This window comes from Chiroxiphia lanceolata, chromosome 8 (assembly GCF_009829145.1).
Source record: "Chiroxiphia lanceolata isolate bChiLan1 chromosome 8, bChiLan1.pri, whole genome shotgun sequence".
Lineage (NCBI taxonomy): Eukaryota > Metazoa > Chordata > Aves > Passeriformes > Pipridae > Chiroxiphia > Chiroxiphia lanceolata.
This window is the reverse complement of record NC_045644.1, coordinates 36,452,435-36,470,126: the sequence shown is the minus strand read 5'-3', so window position 1 is coordinate 36,470,126 and position 17,692 is coordinate 36,452,435. Positions and strand designations below refer to the sequence as shown.

General features: G+C 48.4%; 1 protein-coding gene across 5 annotated transcripts in view; it reads left to right on the top strand.

The window, feature by feature from the left end:
* Window positions 1–17,692, top strand: part of PRKG1 (protein kinase cGMP-dependent 1) — a 393,869-nt gene that overhangs the window by 44,363 nt on the left and 331,814 nt on the right. The window contains exon 1 of one of the 5 annotated variants that reach the window (XM_032695061.1): window positions 13,485–13,506. The exons of the other annotated variants lie outside the window; for them this stretch is intronic. The gene's annotated coding sequence lies outside the window, so the exon portion shown is untranslated. Of the gene's footprint in view, window positions 1–13,484; window positions 13,507–17,692 lie in introns of those variants that run through there. 5 annotated transcript variants of the gene reach the window in all.

Genomic DNA, 17,692 nt, shown 5'->3' with positions numbered 1-17,692 from the left:
CATTCCATGGCCAATGTGGCCTTACTGATCCATGTGAGAAGTAGGAGATGAAATACAGGCACCTGCCCTTACACGATGCATTTCCATCCCATTTTTCCCTGGAGCAGCCTCTTTTCCTGGCACTGCTGTTGGTACTGACTGTACAGTTAGCCCTTTATTCATGTGTGCATAAATTTGGCTGTTTTTAAAGGAAGCAAAATAGCCCAGCCTAATCTTGCCAGAGCAGATTAGGAGAGGGAGGCTTCAGATCCTCAACAATCCTCAAATCCTCGCAATTGAGGATTTTATCTGCCTGCGTGGAGCACTGCTTGCGACCTCAGGGGTGGCCAGAGTGTAGGGGGAAGTTAGTTTATCCCTTTATTTTTTTCCTTCTTAGACATAGTTGTGTTGTTCATGTGTTTTTTGCCTCCTAATTTCCAAGCTGGGGAGCTGGTGTTGCACCCGAGGAGAGGATCGTGGGCAGCACAGGCTTTGGTCCCACCCCATCACTGCAGGCTTTGATCTGTTTGGCTTTCAGTGCTGATTAGTTTTTATATCCCATTTTATGTATGTCAGCTGTAATTCCTTCCTAAGCACGAGCCCTCAGCGATAAGGAATTAGGTTTCACTCCGAATTAAACAGCAAAACCACAAGGCACAGTAACACAAACAGGGCACTTGAAATCCCAGTGTTCTCATTTAAGGGACATTGATTTTCACAGGCAGAGAAGCTTTCCACCGATTTCCACCTAAATAACAAACCTTAATGCAGATATAGGTTATTGGCAGATTTATTTAGGGTTTTGTTTTCCTATTAACCCGAGAATAAATCCCACAGCAGTGTTTAAGATTGGGTTTGTCTTTTAGGGGTATGCCAATGATGTGAGGAGTTTTGAATAGTTAAAATTCAGGCTAGAAACTTTCTGGGTGTTTTTTTTTTTTTTTGGGGGGGGGGGTGATTTTGGGTAATCTAAAAACTGTGTGGAGCTCAGCTTGATCCTTGGAAGGTGTAGCTGTTTCCTTGGGATTGCTGCTGCTGGACTTGCAGCTGGGTGTGCTGGGCATATCTGTCCAAAATAACAATGAAATGAGAGTAATTCTGCCTGGCACTTCTTTGTTCTCCTTGACCTCTCCTGCCTCTGCAGACTTCTCTGAGCTGCCTGGGGGGGAGATATGACAGTGGTGAAGCTGCAGCTCGGGGAGATCCCTTGCTCAGCTCTGGTTTGGGTTGTACCTGATTCTCTGATGCTGGCTGAGGGCACAGGACAGCCCTTAGATCTCAGATGTTCTCCAGAGCTCAGAGGCCTTGGCAGGAGATCAGCCAAGATGGAATATCAGCAGGAATTTCTCATGTACTGTGGTTTGGGTGCAAGTCAGAGCGTTTAACTGGGAATGCTGTAATTGGGGTGGGGTTAGAGGGGATTTCTGTGTTTGCCTGTTCATTTGCTGCGTTCCTCAGAGCCCTGCCTGGGTTTTGTGCAGTGCCAGCAGCTCCCTGGGTACAGCTAACTCTGATTTAAGCTGTCTGACACGCAGCCCTCACTGCATTTTGCCTTGGCATAATCACCAGCGTGACCATAAAACCTGTTTATTTGGAATTGTTCACTGGATAAAGATTAAAACAAGGCTACTGCTTCTCACAAAATTGGGGGGGATTTGAGCCTTGTTAGTGGTTGAATCCTTGTGTGACCTCCTCAATAATCTGTGTGAAAGCATCAATCCCTTGGGACGTCATTCCAGCATGGGAAGATGGCAGAGAGGGGTCTGAAGGTGGGGGTTTTGTCTGGGTCCATGCAAACCTTGCTTAACTCCCTTCTCAGCCCCCACCCCCTTTGCTGTTCTTGGCAGTTTTATTTCCTTGCCCACGAGATAATGCCAAGCTTTCTCCTTGTGTGACAGCCGAGTGGGATTTACAGCTGTGGCTTATCCAAACAACCTGTAAAAATGTTATAGGGTGTTTAAAAAGTAATGGTAGTTATAATTCATGTGAAGAACAAATAAACACTTGTATTCTCCTCGGTGTGCATGGAATTGTGTACAGACCTTAACTCAGCTTGGAAGGGGAAAGACATTATTGGGAGAGATTTCTTTTTTTTTTCCTCTCTGAAAAGGACTGTCTAAGTAAAATATTCTGTTTTAATAACACAGGGATTTTAGGGCTCCACAGACTACATACAGTTTACTTGACCTTTATAAATAGAACAGTCCTGTCTCTCTCTATTGAAAAAAGAAAAGGAAAAAAAAAAAAGAACCCAACCTGAAAGAAGCATAGAAATTTATTAAGTTGTTAGATTTTATTCCTTGAGCAGAAAGGCCAATTGTCCAAGCAGGATGTGGACAGAATAGCACCAGATAGACCAGCTCTCGGATTGGCGCCAAAAATAAAAATGCAGATCCATAAAACTGGCAGAGGAAAACTGGCTGTTGTGTTCCTGAGGGTCTCGTGCCTTGGGCTGGAGCAAGAGTTGCTTGGGGAGGAAAGAAATGCTGGGATCTGGTGAGCACCTTGGGAAGTTGGCATCAGGTTATGCCAGGGGAGGGTTAGATCAGATATTTAGGAAGAATTTCTCCCTGGAAAGGGTGGTCAGGCACTGGAGGGGGAGGTGGTGGAGTGCCCGTCCTTGGAAGCATTAAAAGAACATGGAGATGTGGCACCTGGGGACATGTGGACACGGGGGTCCTGGGTTCATGTTTGCTGATCTTAGAGGGCTTTTCCCACCTTAATAGTTGCAAATTAATGCCACCAACAGCTGAAATCATGAGCTGTAGAGGGAAAAAAAAATCGTGGGAATTGAGATCTTAGTGTCAGTTTAGCATCCGTTTAGAATCATTGCACCTAATATTGCAGAGAGCTTTTGTCCTAAGGGACACCCAGGTTAAAGGTTATTAAAGACCTGGTAATTTTCTTCTTGGACTGGAGAGGGAAAATCACAGAATGCCAGAATGGTTTGGGTTGGAAGGGACCTTAAAGCTCATCCAGTCCCACCCCTGCCATGGGCAGGGACACCTTCCACTAGCCCAGGTTGCTCCAAACCTCATCCAACCTGGCCTTGGACACTTCCAGGGATCCAGGGGCAACCACAGCTTCTCTGGGCAACCCCAGGGCCTCCCCACCCTCACAGGGAAGGATTCCTTCCCACTATCCCATCTAACCCTGCCCTGTGTCAGTGGGAAGCCATTCTCCCCTTGTCCTGGCACTACAAAAGCAAGCAAAAGGTACCAGTTCCTTTGTCTGGGAGAGGTGGATCCCTGTTCTCAGTGGAGAAACTCGGGAGTTTTCATTCCTGGAGTGAGCCTGTCTCGTAGGGACACAGTTAAAGTGCTTTTCCAAGGATCTGCCTGCCTATGATAGCTGGATAAAATGTTTTGTTAGGGGAGTAGAGGTATTTCATTTAAGATAAGGTGAATCTCGCATGACCCAGTGAGTGACCTACATGGTGCATGCACGGGGTAAATAAACTGCATTCCACTGGAAATAAAGGATGTTTCAATGCTGCTGTTACAGCAGATGTGGAAGTGCAGTCCCTGGATGAACAACAGCCTGCACAGAAATCAGCTGCTCTTTCTTGGCTTTGAGTTTGCTTTTAGCTCTTGCTGCTGTTCCTGTTTGCTGGGTGAGAGGAGAGAACAGGTTTAAATTCAGGTTTAAGAAAGATAACACTGGAAGTTGTGCTATTTGCTCACTGGCTTCAAAGGTTTCTATGTTTTAGTTCCTTCAACTCACTAAAGGAAGGTGTTTTTATTTCAGGATTTCTGGTGCCAGTTAGTTTCCTTGTTGGTTTAACATGGGCTTGGGCTGATCTTTCTGATCATCTCTGCTCATCAATATGCAGAGAGCTTGGGGCTGCTTTTGACTTTAAAGAGTGAATTGTCTGAGCACCTTTAAAATCCACTTAAATGTCTTTTAAATGACATCTTTTAAATCTTCAGGCCTGTTGGGATTAAACTGGACCTGACATTGTTTCTGCTCCCTCCAGAAGTTCCTGTTTCCTCTCTGGAAATAGCTCTAGCACACAGGTTTTCTCCATCTCTTTTTAGCTCTTTCTGTGTATTCCTTCATGTAAATATTTCCCCAAAGCAGCCTGTGGAGTGTGGAACAGACTTAAAATGTGGAAGAGTTGTAGCAGTGCTTCTCAGAACTGAATTCCCAGTCCTGTCAAATATTTGGGACAGTGGGAACAAACTGTTTCCCTGCGGGCCCAGGGGTGTAGGATGGGAAGAACTGCTGGCTCTGCCTTGCTGGGATAAACTGATGTGTTCTGCTTTTCTGTGTATGGCTTTTTGCCCCCTTTTCATGGAATCCCAGACTGGTTTGGGCTGGAAGGGACCTTAAAGCTCATCCATTCCCACCCCCTGCCATGGGCAGGGACACCTCCCACTAGCCCAGGTTGCTCCAAGCCCCGTCCAACCTGGCCTGGGACACTTCCAGGGATCCAGGGGCAGCCACAGCTTCCCTGGGAATTCCATCCCAGCCCCTCCCCACCCTCACAGGGAACAATTTCTTTCTAATTTCTATCTAAACCTCCTCTCTATCAGTCTGAAGCCATTCCCCCTTGTCCTGTCTCTCCATCTTTTGTCTAAAGTCCCTCTCCAGGCTTCTGGTGAGCTCCCTTTACCTACTAGAAGGAAATTTCCACCCAATCTGATGCAAGAACCTCTTCTACTTCCTTCTTCCTTTCCCGTTCTTCCACATTAAACCCCCGGGCTCCTTGCAGCCCCATTTCCAACCTGTCTGAGTTTTCCTCCTGGCTGGGTCTCAGCTTTGTGCCCCTCTCCTGCTGCAGGCTGTGCTTTGTGGTTTGCTTTGCCACTGCCCTGGGGAAGCAGCAAAACAGGAAGGGGCAGGAATTCACAGGGGGAGCAGGAGGGGAGAAACAATTTTGGGAACAGGGTGGAAGGAAAGGAAAAAGAAATGTGGTGCTGTGCACTAGGAATGTCAAGTGAGGCACTCAGACAGACAGGGAAGATGATCCAGAGTTGTTGTGATGGGAGCAAACATTTTGGAGTTTGGAGATGGAGTGGGAAAGGGATGAGACATGAGGCTGGTGGAAAACTGGAGAGTAAGTGCAGGATAGTAATGCAAGGAAAGGAAGGTAATCACAGAAGTCCATTATGGGAGCAAACTTAGTTTGCTGCTCATATGATGCAGATAAAGGTAACTTAATTCTGTGCCCTCCTCTGGCTTGTTTTCTCTGTCACAGTTCTCAGCCTTGAGAGCTGGTTTGTCTCTGCAGTGCCCTGTTGAGAGCCCTGCTGTGACCCAGAGGGTTTCTGGAGCTGGGCAGCAGAGGGGCAGCCCTTCTGACCTGTCCCTTCGGGGAGCAGGGACGTGGCTCACTGCCCATGGCTGCTGCTTTGAAATCAGTAGCCAGCAAACAGTTTGATCTGCCCCCACATCCCAGTGAAGTGTTCCTCCCGAAATACTTGGAATCTGAGTTCTTGTTGGCACTCCTGCAGGGATGTTGAAGCATGGGATACCCCTGGGCAAGTGGTGTCTTCGTTTCACCTGCCACACCAGATCCTGGGCATCATCTGTAGTGGTGGGTTGGCTTTGCAGGCCAGCATCCTTTCACTCTCAGAGAATACTCTGAACTCTCCAGCCAAATAAAAAGTACCTGGAAAGCCCTTACAAAGCCTGTCGACAGGAGAAGGAATTCAGAGAAAGAAGCTGAAAAATAATCTGTCTTGTCTACTACAGTGCCAAGCCTCCCCTGTTCTAAATAACAATTTACAAAGAATGTTGCTGGCATAAACAAATCTAGTCAGCACAAAAATAGGTGACATAAACTTCTTGAATAAACTGAGCAGCAAAAAAGTCACCAATGAATCACCTAATTTAAGAGTAGCAGCAAACTGGCTCATCTATACTGTGGTTGTCAGATTTTTAAGACAGTAAGCAGAAACAAAGCATAATACTTCCCTGCTTCTGGTGCCTATAATTAAGTAGTGAATTCAAGTGCAGTATCCCACTTGTAATGTATTCAGAGGGATTGTTTTAAAATGGATGTCTCTAAAATCTTCCGTGCTATTCAGCTCATTAACTACTGCACTTTGGTTTGGGTTTTTTTTTCTTTTTGTAATACGTGTCCCATTGATGCCACGTGAGGTTGTGCCAGGGGAGCATCCCAGAGGCCTGAGGATTAAGGATACAGTCCTTCCTAAAGCTTCTGAAGCTGTCTTGGGCTCCTGTCGAGCTTGTCTCTCAGGTGTGATTCCCAGTGCTTTCAAATCCTCGTTGCCGGGTGCGTTCATGGATTTCCCTGCTGGCAGATCAGTGTGTCACTGTCTCCTCTTCTGTTCTGCCTGGATAATCCCATCCCATTCCGTGCTCACCCACAGTCTTTGCTTGAAAGGGAATTCCCCTAGCCCGTGATGTGACAGGGACAAGCTGCAGGTACGTGTCACACACCCTGTGAGTGAGAGCAGAGCCTTGTTCCTGCCTACAGAGCCTGTCCAGGATGGCAATCCATGTGCTTCCCATCACCACGGATCTCCAGGATTCCTGTCTTATTAAAGGAATGGCTTGCTTGGCTTGCTGAGGGAGGCAGAAGAGCAATCTGCTTAGTGCATGTTGCTGTCTGTCCTCAAGAAGCAAGTGGTGCTCTGGTTTCTTGTTGAAATGGCCCCGTTTGTAAAGAGCTTTCCCTTGGGAACAGCTCAGCAGCTCCCACACTGGGACTGGGGCTTGCTGGGCTGGAACAACCAGGCTACAAGTGCTCTTAGGGCTGTAGTGAGTGATCCCCAAAACAGGCTCAGCAGGGTCTGGAACACAAATCCTATGAGGAGCAGCTGGGGGGGCTCAGCCTGGAGCAAAGGAGGCTCAGGGGGGACCTTCTGGCTCTGCAAGTCCCTGACAGGAGGGGGGAGCCGGGGGGGGTCGGGCTCTGCTGCCAGGGAACAAGGGACAGGAGGAGAGGGAACGGCCTCCAGCTGTGCCAGGGGAGGCTCAGGTTGGCCAGGAGGAGGAATTTGTTGGTGGAAAGGGTGGTGAGGCCTTGGCAGGGGCTGCCCAGGGAGGTTTGGAGTGCCCATCCCTGGAGGTGTCCCAGGAAGGCCTGGCCGTGGCACTCAGTGCTCTGGGCTGGGGGACAAGGGGGGCATCGGGCACAGGGGGGACTCGGTGACCTTGGAGGGCTTTTCCAGCCTGAATGCTTCTGAGATTTCCCAGTCACTGTGCCCTTCCTTAGCTCTACCTGGGGCAGGACCTTTTTGTGTTGCTGCATCCTTCTTTTTACCTTCATGTGTCCATTCCTGTCAGCGTTCCCTGAAGGCAAGTGATGCCATGGAATGTGAGGTTTGTATGCTGCTTGTTCAAAAATATCCTCCCATTTGCCAGAAATAGGATGTAATATCCTTTCAGGCTGAAATTCCTGGAAGCCTCTGGAGTGCCTCTGGAGGAGGGTTATTTTGATCAAAGAAAAGGGCTGTTTCCTAGAGTCCTTCAAAGCTCTTCATCTTTCCCTTGCCTTCCATCTGAATTTGGTGCCTGTCTTTTGATACCGTATTTGTCACTGTTATTTCTCAAAACAATTCATTCGAGTTCTTTCTGAATGGGGTTTATATGTGACTGGATGGGGGAAATAGGTTGCAGGTGTCCCTAGAGTTTGTCTTATACAGTTTATGGAAATCAGGGAAATTTCTCTGAACCCCCAATGAGTCTCCAGTTGTCTCCTGCAGATTGTTCTTTACTAAGTAGTCCAAGACTTTATGAACACTTTGCCCTGAGATTGGAACTTTCCAAGTTTGGAGTTGTGTTGTCTTTTTTTTTTTGGTGGAAGAGCTACTTCTCTGGAGGTGGTTGGCTTGTCCTGCTCTTGTTCCTGCTGTCCCTGGGCATCCTGGATGTGACTGAGGGACTCCCCTCTGTGGGGGCAGCCTCACAAGCCTGGGATTCTTGGTCGAATTCCTAAAACAAGATTAGTGAGAGCATTTCCAAGCAAAAAACACATCTTATTATGGAATCCCAGAATCACTGAGGTTGGAAAAGCCCTCCCAGCCCATGGAATCCCCCCTGTGCCCGATGCCCACCTTGTCCCCCAGCCCAGAGCACTGAGTGCCACGGCCAGGCCTTCCTGGGACACCTCCAGGGATGGGCACTCCAAACCTCCCTGGGCAGCCCCTGCCAAGGCCTCACCACCCTTTTGAGGAGGAAATTCCTCCTCATGTCCAACCTGAACATCTGCTGGTCATTCCCTCTCCTCCTGTCCCTTGTTCCCTGGGAGCAGAGCCTGACTCCCCCCCAGTTCCCCCCTCCTGTCAGGGAGTTGTTGTAGGGAGCAGTTACTGTTGGGATATTCTTCAAAACTCAGCAGGACAGTGACAGTCAATGCTCATGCAGTGGAAACAGGAATTAGAAGGTAATGTTTTGAATGTGCCAACCTCTCCCCCATCTGACTTTGAAGGGAAAGAAACCAGCCCTGCTCCCAGCCCATCCTCCTGCTTTTCCACAGACACCTTACGAGCTTCCTGCTGCTGTTCTTTCTCCACTTAAACGTTATCAAGTTGTGTGGCCGTTTGGAGTTCATATTGTCTGCCCAAAGGTGCTTGCCTGGCTCTAATCTGGTTTATTAGCAGACTAGACAGAGCCTGCACCATGGTGCTGTATCCCAGAGTGACCCCTCTGGAAGGAGGTACAACCTGCCTCGAAATCCTCCCCGGCTGCTCCTCAGGGCTTGGCAGGGGGTGAATTATTTAGATAAAGCCCTACATCTCTCAAATATTTATGTCTCAAAGCCCGGCCACTAACGTCAGCCCTCCTGCTGACTCGTAAAGCAGGAAGAAATGTTTCTCCTTCAAATCCCTGAGAATATTTATTGGGAGACAGAGGCTCTGAGTGCCTGCCTGCATTCCTCTGTGGCACACCTCTGGCATCTCAGCCAGGGACTTCTCCAGGCAAAGCAAAGCAAAAGAGCTGAAGGAGCTTTGCTGGCGACAGTAGCATCCCTCAGAAGTGTTGGGTGAGTCAGAGTAAGTGATGTGAAATCTCTGTCACTTTTTCCCCCTCCCCGTACATCACAACTTCCCTGAAACCCCATCCTAAAGTTCCACTGGAAGCAGTTATATATTCCCTTTGGATGTGTTGATGCCAAGGAGGAGCACATCCCTCTCTCCTGGCCAACAGTGCATATAGAGAAGCTGGTGACGTGTTCGTAGCCTCTAATCCAAGAGACCAGAGTGAGCTGTCTCTGCTCAGAGCATCTCTAATTGGATTTCTGCATCTATTTAAATTAGGTTATCCTCCACTTGGCAGATTTCCTGCTTATTCCACCAGGGTGAAGGCCATCTCCGTAGTGCCATCAATAACCTTCTTCTCCGGGGCATCTGAATGCAGTTCACTGTCCGCACGGTCATTTGTCACTAGGAAGCCACCCAGACCTCAAAATATGTTAATAAACTCGGGGGGACTGCTTTAGCTGCCATTTAGCTCCACTCCTCAGACCTGCCTCCGGCCAGGGCTCGCTGTGTGGAGCTGCCAGGAGTGGCAGGCTCCGTGGATAACGGTGTGATGGATGGAGAAGCTCTTGCCTCCAAAGGACGTGGTTCTTTTCAAGATGTATCGGTGTGACCTTCAGGATGTGCTGCCTGCGACTCAGTCTTGCTGGCTGAGCTCCTCCTGGAGGAGCTGGCATTGTTTCTGGGTCCCTTGGTGTCGAGACATTTGGGCACAGGTGTTTTCCTCTGTTATTTTTGTGGGCGTGAAAAGTCTTCAACTCCGAGCACCAAAACAGCAAGAGGTGCTGGGGGAACACACCTCAAAAGGAATCCCTGGGAGTCACCCCATCCCCCTTCAGCATCACCTTGCCATGCGTTTAGAAGGAGTTCAGGCAGAATTCCTTGCTGGAAAGGGTGGTGAGGCCTTGGCAGGGGCTGCCCAGGGAGGTTTGGAGTGCCCATCCCTGGAGGTGTCCCAGGGAGGCCTGGCCGTGGTACTCAGTGCTCTGGGCTGGGGGACAAGGGGGGCATCGGGCACAGGGGGGGACTCGGTGACCTTGGAGGGCTTTTCCAACCTCAGTGATTTGCTGATTCCCTGTTTCCACCTATAATTATCTGCCCAAAGCTTCTGCTGTTTGCTTTGGGGGATTACATAGCTGCTCTGTGCATTTGGAGGGCTCAGTAGTGGTTTCTCGAAGTGAAGCTCATGTGGGAGCTCCTCGGAGCTCTCACATATTTCAGAAGGAGGCAAATGTGGTTGGCAAGAGCCAGCTTTTTCTTTTAAGTGAGCTTGCCAGCATTTCCAGCATCCAAACCTGGGGGATTTTTTTAGGAGGCAAAATACGAGCCTAAAAAAAAGGGTGGTAAATTAAGATCTGTGGGGTGAGAGACATTAAAATGCAAGTTAACCAGCTCCTGCCTACAGTATTTTTAGACTAACAACAATTTTCAGCGTAGGTGATAAAGGAGATTTTAATTTTTTTTTTGTTTTTCCTCTGAAATGGTTTTTCCTTTGAAATGTTGAATGCCAAAATCTGGTATAATGAACAGCAGTGAACTGATATATTTAGAAATCCTAAGTGGAGCTGTCTGAGTGATGTTCTCTGCAGAGCAACTCGATTCTGCAACTCTAAGTTGCATTTAAGTACAAGAAAATTGAAAATGGGGGAGTTATTTTCCTGGTTTACAGGTTTAGGTCGGGGCACTGTTACTTTATCTGTTGCTTGTCTCTTTTTTTAAACTGGCATTTTGCTTAAAAATTTTAGTGTGCTCTTGTGAAGAACATATTCTTCCATCCAGCTTTGCAGGAACAGCCTTGCTGTGAAGACCCTTAAGATCCTACTCAGACATTTCCTTTTCAAATTTAAAGGCTGTGGGTTGGATGTTGTGGGGAAGACAAGCCCTGTAAAGAAAATCCATCAGTGTATTTAAGGGCCTTGGTGTTACTCAGTGCCAGACTTGAGTCCTACGCTTAATCCCAGTTATTGGGACAAGAATAGCTCTCCAGAGTTACATTTAAAATTCCCCTTAAGAAACCTTCAGAGTGGTCTTTATCCAGAGCCAAACCAAACAGCTAATGTGGAGTTATCAGCTATTAATGGTGCTGGAGTGCAACCAAGGCCCAGATTTTACTGAGAGGTCTGAGCTTTTTCTGTGCTTCTCTGCTCCTGGAAGTTGTGAAAGGAGATCCATTTGTGCAAGTTTGAGGATTTAAAGTGGCTGCTTCTCCTGCCCCACACCGCTGGTGTTCCTTCCTGCTCCAGGAGGGTTGGCATTAAAGCCCCTCAGGGAGGACCCTCCACCTTCCCACTGCTGACTTGGAACCCATGGTTTTCCTCTGGTTGCAAGAGCAGCTCTGCTGAGGGCTCTGGGCTTCCAGCTAGTGGCTGAAGGACCAGATCATCCCCTTGGGAAGTTCTGCTTCTGCCATAAACAGAGCTAAGAAGATAAATGATGCAGATACTTCAAGACTAGAGGGACATGAAGCTGTGGGAGCGAGTCTAGAGGAGGCCACCAAATTGCTGAGGGGACTGGAGCACCTCCCCTGTGGAGACAGGCTGGGAGAGCTGGGAATGTTCAGCCTGGAAAGGAGAAGGTTGTGTGGAGACCTCACAGCACCTTCCAGGGTCTGGAGAGGCTGTGGGGAAACAGGAGAGGGGCTGTTCATCAGGAACTGGAGTGACAGGCAAGGGGGAATGGCTTCAAACTGAAAGAGGGGAAATTGAGGTTGGACATATGAAGGACTTGTTCCCTGGGAGGGTGGTCAGGCCCTGGCACAGGCTGCCCAGAGAAACTGTGGCTGCCCCATCCCTGGAAGTGTCCAAGGCCAGGTTGGACAACCTGGAATAGTAGAAAGTGTCCCTGCCAATGGCAGGGGGTGAAACTGGATGAGCTTTAAGGTCCCTTCCAACCCAAACCATCCTGGGATTCTATTCCAGAGCAGTGTGTGTGTGTGTGTGCTGCAGTCTCATGTGCTCTCTAAGTACACAACGGGCTTAAAGTCATAGTGAAAAGCTCTGTGAATGTGGCCCTTAAGCAAAAAGCTTCCCCAAAAACCTGCTAGAAACTTGCTGCCTTTGCTTTTAGTGTCACTTGGAATGGATGCTCCCTTTGGAAATGGAGGGATGTCCAGGGACAGCTTATAAAAGAAAATAATCTTAACACTTTTTTCGTTGCACTCATATCCTGCTGAATAGTTTCTGGAAATCTGGAGCAGGCCTAATACTTGGCTGTGTTTTTCCTTTTTAAGGAAGGTGTTTTTTTTTTTTTTTCCTTCTTTTTCCATGGCCACATTTTGTAGAAGGTAAACACTTCCAAACATTTCACGGTGGGGATTTTAAACAGACGGGTTTTGTAGGGATTGGCTCAGTTCTCGTGTCGTTCGTCGTGTTCTGGGGCAGAGGCTGCAGATTTTTTATTTTTCCATGCTTCTTATCTGCAGAAATCAGCTCAATTCCTCGTGGATAGATATGGAAGCTCCCCAAAAAAGCTTTGGGCACGAGTTTCTACAAACACACTCAGTAGGTTTAGTTAGTGGGCAGATATAAAGGATGTACGTGTGCATTTAATTTGAGTTTTTACAGCAGTGGTGACACTGGTGCCAAAAAAGGTGCCCTGGATGTGAGTGAGCTCTGTCACTGCTTGGTCAAATTGCTGTAGGTATTTCCCTCATAAATATGGGGCTTGAGGTCATTAGCAGCAGTTGACAGGCTCCTGATGGGGGAGGCTCTAGAAAAAATGCTCCTTTCCCCTCATTAGTATTGGCATTATTGAAAGGTCTTACTCAAACCTTGCAAACAGCTGAAGAAAACATTTTTTTTTTTCTTTCCCTCTTTCTTCTTGACTGTTATTCCAAACTGTCTTTTTTGCTTCCCTTTTTTTGGGCGTCTTCCAGCCTGTCTGCCCAGTACACTGCTTTTCATTTTCCTTACTGGCAGTGTAAAATGTTTTGGGGGGGTGAACACAGTAAAATTCAGAACTGCACCACTGCTGTCTAAATGAAACTCTTAATTTCTTTTGCTCTTCTTGATCCACCTCTACTTAATTAACTCTTGGCAGCAGCAGATTCCCTGGAGAATGATACCTGTGTAGCTCCCACGGCTCCCCTTGGACCTCAGGTTCCTGGAGGCTCCACTGCAAACTGGTGCTGCACCAGCACAGGGTGTGTTAGGAGGGCTTTGGATTCTGGAACCAGCACAGGGTGTGTTAGGAGGGCTTTGGATTCTGGAACCAGCACAGGGTGTGTTAGGAGGGCTTTGGATTCTGGAACCAGCACAGGGTGTGTTAGGAGGGCTTTGGATTCTGGAACCAGCACAGGGTGTGTTAGGAGGGCTTTGGATTCTGGAACCAGCACAGGGTGTGTTAGGAGGGCTTTGGATTCTGGAACCAGCACAGGGTGTGTTAGGAGGGCTTTGGATTCTGGAAGCATCCCTAGATGGGCACAGCATGATCTTTCCATTTGCTCTTAAATCCTTCCCTTCCTTCAGCTCAGCAAGTGGCTTTTCCAGTGTCCAAATGAGACCTTTTGGGACGAAGAGGAGCTTTTTGTTCCAATATTTATTGTACGAAGAAGGTGCAATCGATTTATTGCCAGAAAGTACAAATCTGGCTTAGGGAACGTGGGTTTTTTTTTTTTGGCTGTGGGTGAAGAGCCTGAGATGACTCTTTATTCTGTTCTTTGTAAAATGTGAATTACTGTCAGGATAACCACAGGCTTTGGGATTTTCTTGTGTGCATTGCAAACCACTTTGCCTCTTACCAAGCACTGCAGAGCATCCCAGGATGGGTTGGGTTGGGGTGGAAGGGACCTTAAAGCCCACCCAGTCCCACCCCTGCCATGGGCAGGGACACCTCCCACTAGCCCAGATTGCTCCAACCTGGCCTTGGACACTTACAGGGATCCAGGAGCAGCCACAGCTTCTCTGGGCAACCTGTGCCAGGGCCTCCCCACCCTGATTGTAAAATACTTTTCCCCACTATCCCACCTATCCCTGCCCTCTGGCAGTGGGAAGCTATTCCCCTTCTCCTGTCCCTCCATCCCTTGTCCCCAGTCCCTCTCCAGCTCTCCTGGAGCCCCTTTAGGCCCTGGGAGGGGCTCTCAGGTCTCCCTGGAGCCTTTTCTTCTCCAGGTGAACCCTCCCAGCTGTCCCAGCCTGGCTCCAGAGCTGAAGGGCCCCGTGACCTCCTCTGGACTCGCTCCAGCAGCTCCACATCTTGATGTTGGACTCCAGGGCTGGAGGCAGCTCTGCAGGTGGGGGGCAGAGGAGCAGAATCCCCCCTCACCCTCCCCACGCTGTGGAGAAGCATCTCAGGGCCTTTTTTTCACATCCACAATTCCATGTTTTTATTTATCTCGTGGCTGAGGAGCCGCCAGTGGATGTTCTCAGCAGGCTCTGGAAATGTGGCATTTGATGGCCACTGCAGACCTTTAACATGAGACTTTGCACAGCTGAAAGGTGGCCTCTGTGCAGGGCCCCTGTTTGCTGAGATGGAAAATGGGGCTGAGTTCTTTTCCAGGAGTTTTGCTGGAAAGCTGTCCCTGGCTTGCCGGGAGGTTGGTGGCCGGCTCTGGTCCGGCTGGAGCACTGGAGCACCCCCAGTACAGGACTGGGAGGTGTGGGAATGAAAACAGCATTATGCTCTTTCCTTCTGAGAGGCCAGGTTTTTACGTATTAAGTGTATTTTTAGCAAACTTGTTCAGGTCCTTTTTGCATGACTTCTGCAAAATTGGAATGCAATTACCTCCTTCCTACCGTTGCCTTATTAATTACCACGATGGGCTTAAACTGATTTGGGACAGGATGTATCACAGAGGATTGTGCCCTTTTTTTAAACTCTTCATCAAGTCTCCCATCACATTTGATCGTTAATCTTTCAGGAAAACGGGGATGGCTTAGTGCCAGGCTCCTTCCTCTGGAGAGGAAAGATGGCAATAACTGCTTCCTACTCCGAGTGACCCTCTGCATTAGGAGACTGTTGCTTCAGCACTAAGTAAATATTCATGAAATTACCTCCTGCTTTGAACTGGCTCGTTTGGAAACAGTCCTGGTCCTTCACAAATATTGTACTTGATTTTGTTTGCGGGTTGTTTCTTTTAGCAACGAGAATCAGGAAATGCAGAATAAATACTATTTGAAAATCAGAGGTAATGAAACAGCTGTACTGTGTTTAAACCACTTACTTGCCCTGACAGGAGTGTGGTTTTCACCGTTTTAAATACCTTTTATTTTGCATTACTAGGTAGATTTCTGTATTCACAGGTCAGGGATAGATGCTGGTTGGAAATAATGATGGTGATTAAGGAATGTTGTGGTCTAGAAAAGCATTTCTTATGGAATAATTATGAACTACGAGTTTATTTACACGCTCTGAGTTTCATATGTTTAAACTGTGCCCCGTCCTGGGCCCTCAACAGGAGAGACCCGGAGGGGCTGGAGCGTGTGCAGGGAAGGGAACGGAGCTGGGGAAGGGGCTGGAGCAGCAGGAGCGGCTGAGGGAGCTGGGGGGGCTCAGCCTGGAGCAAAGGAGGCTCAGGGGGGACCTTCTGGCTCTGCAAGTCCCTGACAGGAGGGGGGAGCCGGGGGGGGTCGGGCTCTGCTGCCAGGGAACAAGGGACAGGAGGAGAGGGAACGGCCTCCAGCTGTGCCAGGGGAGGCTCAGGTTGGCCAGGAGGAGGAATTTGTTGGTGGAAAGGGTGGTGAGGCCTTGGCAGGGGCTGCCCAGGGAGGTTTGGAGTGCCCATCCCTGGAGGTGTCCCAGGAAGGCCTGGCCGTGGCACTCAGTGCTCTGGGCTGGGGGACAAGGGGGGCATCGGGCACAGGGGGGACTTGGTGACCTTGGAGGGCTTTTCCAACCTCAGTGATTCTGGGATTCCAGATAAAAATAAATAGATTTTTTTTCTTTGATACTTATGTGAAATGGCACCCGTGAGCTGCACTGGAAGAAAACCATGGAATAAAATAACGTGGAAGCTGCTGAAGGCCTGGCATGGGCCGGTGTGTGGGCCTGGTAATGACACTGCATGAATAATTTTTCTGAATTATTAGAGTGATGAATATTCTCTCGCAGGGAACAATAGAGGAACTCTTATAGTAGCTATGACAATGTATTTTTAGTATGGACTCATTTTCAAATATGTCAAACTCAGCTTTTTCCTTCTTTTATTTGAAAAGGCGGATGGAATATTTCCTGCTGTAGCTGCCAAACTATGGAGTGTGGTTTAGTCTGTGGTGGGGGGGAGTGGAATGAGATGACCTTTAAGGCCCCTTCCATCCCAAACCATTCTGTGATTCCATGAAATACTCCCATAAATAAGCAGTGGGGTCTCAAGGTGGTTGCTCCTCCATCCAGCACTGTTTCAGGGCAGCTGGGGGTGCTTTTCCCTCATGCTCCTTGTAGCCAAAGTCTCACCTTAACTAATAATCCTTAACTAATAACATCTCTTTCACTTACATTCAGGATGACTGAGCTTTTATCCAGACCCTTCTATGTGGGTGTTTAATTTTAAGATGCTTAGATGTGGCAGAGATGAAACTCTGTCACTGATGTCCCGGCCAGGGCGTTTTTCTTTTTAGTGGATATATTTTGTGCTGTGGTTAAAAGGCTTGGAATGGCTCGTGGGCCTCTGAGCTTCCCTGATGTGTCCATGTTGAAGGCTGGGGGCTGTGAATCAGGTGGTTCAGGTGAGCTCTCACGCTGTCATAATACCAGGAATTCCCAAAGTTTGTTCCCACTGGGTACATTTTGCTGCTTCTCCCCAGAACAGAATCATAACGGTTGGAAAAGACCTTTAAGATCATTGAGTCCAACTGGCTTCCAGCAGGTTTTCCTGCTCCTTTGCCGTGGTTTAGACCAAATTTCCCAGCTCCTTCTCAAATCCTGCTCTGGGTCTGATTCCCACAAGGAGAGCATTGTTTTGTGCTGAGGGCAACAGGGGAGGTCTGACTTGAACCAGGAATTCCCTCCACCCTTTGTGGCTGTTCTTGCAGCCCCTCCACTTAAAAGGCTGATTTATTTTATCAAGGAGAAAGCTTTATTTTGAGCCTTGGAATGAAGTAAATGCCTGAAATTGAAATGCAAGTTGGTATGACTGATGCCAAGGCCCTTATTATGCTTTGCTTCTTGGGCAGGCAGTTGAGTAACGTTAATAATTAGTGTCTTTGTTAGGATTTGGGGGGACCTGTAGGGGTGGCTAAGACCAAAAGAGCAGTGCTAAGCCAAGGCACAGCATGGGAAGCTCTTCCACAGGAGGAGGGAGTAGGAAATCAGGTTATCTGGGCAGCCTTACAAATTACCAGCTTCTCACTACTGAAGGGAACAAATAGCACAGATGAAGGGTTTGATTTGCACACAGAAGGAATTGGAGTGTTGGTGTGTAAATTCAAACTAAGGTTCTCAGGAGCACAGAGGTTTTATAGCAGGGTTGTCCTGCAGACAGGACTTGGGAATTCTGGTCCCTTTTCATCACCTGGTCAGTCCTGATGGACTCTGATGGCAAGCAGAATGTCTTGCTGGAAGAACCTCAAAACTGTCCAGAGCATCTCAAACATTCTTGAGCTGGACCCGTGCTGCAGATGACCCTGAGGTGTCCTGCACAAGGGCTGAAGCAAAGGCAGGGTATCTCCAAGGCTGGCTGGGTTTGGTCTCCTGAGATCCCCATTTGGCTCCTTGTCAAGAAGATGCACTCCATTAGTTGTGCCTTGCTTTGAAAGCCTCTCTTTGTGCTCATATTTCCAGAAGATAAAGCACTCCTGAATGCACCAGCTCTGCAGGGAGCTGCTGTG